Genomic DNA, 2770 nt, shown 5'->3' on the forward strand with positions numbered 1-2770 from the left:
AGTACAGTCACATATAATTCAGTGTCAGTGTCCAGCTACAAGAAAGAACCTCTGGTTTCAGTCTCTCTTAGGAATATCTCTCAGTGTTGGGATGGCCTCTTCTTGGTGTTTCTTCTGCAGCTGATTTTTAGCATGGTTTTCTATGATCTGTGAAAGGAGTTGAGTCGGTGTTTATGAGCAGGTGTTTATGTTAATTCCAGTAGGAGTACACAGCTGATTACTAAGGAGGCAGGCAGGTTATACAACTTCCCAATGTTTTTGAGGCCTATTGGTTAAGCCCAAGGAGTTTAGTCAACATTCTACCATAAAAATCTACAGGGGATAAAGGGTAAAGGAAAATTGGGAATTTAAGTAACAAACAAGGCCATAAATTGCTTTCTGGCCACAGCTACCTTGAAGTGTTTTCGTTTCTCCCTATGATTTTAGACAAGCTCAGTGCCTGGTTCTGTGGGCAAGTGCTGGGCAGGGAGCTGTAGAGGACAAGAGTTCAAGGTTCAACTTGACATTCAGTTTGCAGCTGACCCAGGAGAACTTCCTCCCTTGTGATAGGCTGGGAGAGCTCCCACCTCTTTTGGCATGGAGTGCTGGTCACTGCATGTGGCGGTTCCATAGCACGTCTCACCATGAAGGATTGGTTGGGCTCTCTGCTTGGGAGTAAATAGTTTTTGTTCTCGAACAAAGTCCAAGACATACGGGACTTCATAAAGGGTGACCAAGTTAATGAGTAAATGAGACGGGGAAATCAGTACCAAGCAGACAGAGGATACCACTTCTGGATTTTATGTCACTAGTGAGGTCTTCGATTGACACCTATATTCATGTGCGACCAAGAAAAAAGAACATAGCAAAAGTACAATATATTTAATATAATGTGATTGTAAACTGTATAAGGCAGTTCTGGTCAAGAGGAAGAAAAGCCTACTTACATGTGAGTGAAGAGACTTGATAATCTCTTTCTTGAAAAAGGTTGGCAGAGAACAGAAAATAAGAAGAGAAAAAAATGTAGATACATGGAAATCTTGGCTGGAAAACCAGATGTATCTGGATGGTAATAATATATTTTATGAAAAAGACAGGAGGGAGAAAGGGAAGGAAAGAGAGAGCGAGTGGCTGGTGTGACCAGAGCAGGATGCAGAGAGGTCTGGGATCAGATCTTGGAGGTGGTTGAGAGGACTGGGGCTTCTCCTCTGAGGGAGCAAGAGCCCTGGAGAATGTGGGCAAAGCAACGGCCCAATTACTGCAGAGGGACAGGCCTGGTTTCATTGAAGTGTGAGACGAGTTCACAGAGCAATGTCTAAGCCCACTACTAATTGGTGCCGTGATTGCGATTTTATCCCCTTAATACCTGGGAGCCCAAAGAGGCTAAGAGCTTCTCCAGGCCACAGCTGTCTCTCTAGTGGCCTGTGGGAGCCAGGCTAAGCCAGCCCCTGCCCTGGGGTCTGCTCTTGGCCTCAGGAGTGTGAGGCAGTGGAGGACAGAGTTCACGGTAACGTGCCACCTCCCACCTCAGTTTCCCCAACCTCTGAATCTGTGCTCCATCTGGGGATGCAGGAGGAGCAGCCTCTGCATGAGTCACTCAGGCCTCTGGAGGAGCAGGGCCTGCATGGCCTGAGCCCAGTACCGGAGCTGGAGCTTCACAGTCTGCAGTTACTTCAGGCTTCCGTGCAAGGCAGGTACTCGTGGTCACTTGTCACAGGCCACACCGTCGTGGGCAATAGGGATACAGGGCGAGCGAGACACCTCTCCGGACCACACAGATACACACGCACACACACACACAGACACACCAACGGTGTTACACACAGAGAGACACACAGAAACACACACAAAAACCTACAAGACAGACACAGACATACACACACACACGGAGATGAAAAGCACAACTACATACAGACGAAGTCACTCAGCACACACACAGATACACACAAACACAGAAATCCACAGACACACATAGCGATAGACAATACACACACATTCAGTCACACACAAACTTACACCCACAGACACAGACACACACGAAGACACGTAGAGATGTGTACCCTGGTGCGCAGACACATGCGCACGTGCGCGCGCACACACACAGTATTATTCATAAGCTACCCAATTGTCAGACACCACATTCCAGAATGGGGTGTGTGGTTGTAGAATTTTTCTTGTAGAAATGAACAGAGTGGTGGCACTGGCCTGCCTCATTCAAGAAATGCTGGGCAGGCTCATCACCAGACAGACCGTTCCTGGGTTCCGAGGCAGGCCACCTTCCTATCGCCTACTGACAGCTTTTTTTTGATGAACAGAGGAGAAACCTCAAGCCCTTGCAGCTCTCCCTCTGGCTTAGTAATCTTCCCCGGAACAGAGAGACACACTGTGACGCTGTGATTACAATGAAAGGACGTGTCCCTCCTCTCCCCTCCCCCATTTTTCAAGAGAGACCTTTGTACTGTGAAACCCTGAAGTGCTAGCTTTTACCCAGGTCCCTGTGCAAGGGCAGCTTCTACTCCTAGCAGCTAGGAGAAGCCCAGTGTGGTATTCCTGGCCCCAGCTCTGTGCCTGGGGTCTTCAGAAAGCCTGCATGCACAGTGTCCTGCCTCAGAGCCCGGGTTGGGGGGCTTTTAAAATCTTCCCAAGGGTTCTCATGGAACTACTTACTTCAACACATGTTACTGAGAGGAAAAAGCAAGTCAAGATCTGCACAGGGCTTGGCACATAGCAGATGTTCAATATTCTTTCACTGAGAGATTCATGCACAAGGTGATGGCTCACCCTTTTCGTT

The 2770-nt window shown here is 48.2% G+C and overlaps 1 long non-coding RNA gene across 1 annotated transcript; it reads right to left on the reverse strand.

Annotated features, from left to right (window-relative positions):
• On the reverse strand, window positions 1-1515 carry LOC104860862. Its single transcript, XR_779818.1, has 3 exons — window positions 567-1515; window positions 393-470; window positions 1-147 (listed from the first exon to the last, which is right to left on the reverse strand). It is a non-coding gene; the product is annotated as an uncharacterized LOC104860862 (long non-coding RNA).
• Between the last annotated feature and the right edge of the window lie 1255 nt (window positions 1516-2770).

This window comes from Fukomys damarensis, unplaced genomic scaffold, assembly GCF_012274545.1.
Source record: "Fukomys damarensis isolate Sample0158 unplaced genomic scaffold, DMR_v1.0_HiC HiC_scaffold_9, whole genome shotgun sequence".
NCBI classification, from domain to species: Eukaryota; Metazoa; Chordata; class Mammalia; order Rodentia; family Bathyergidae; genus Fukomys; species Fukomys damarensis.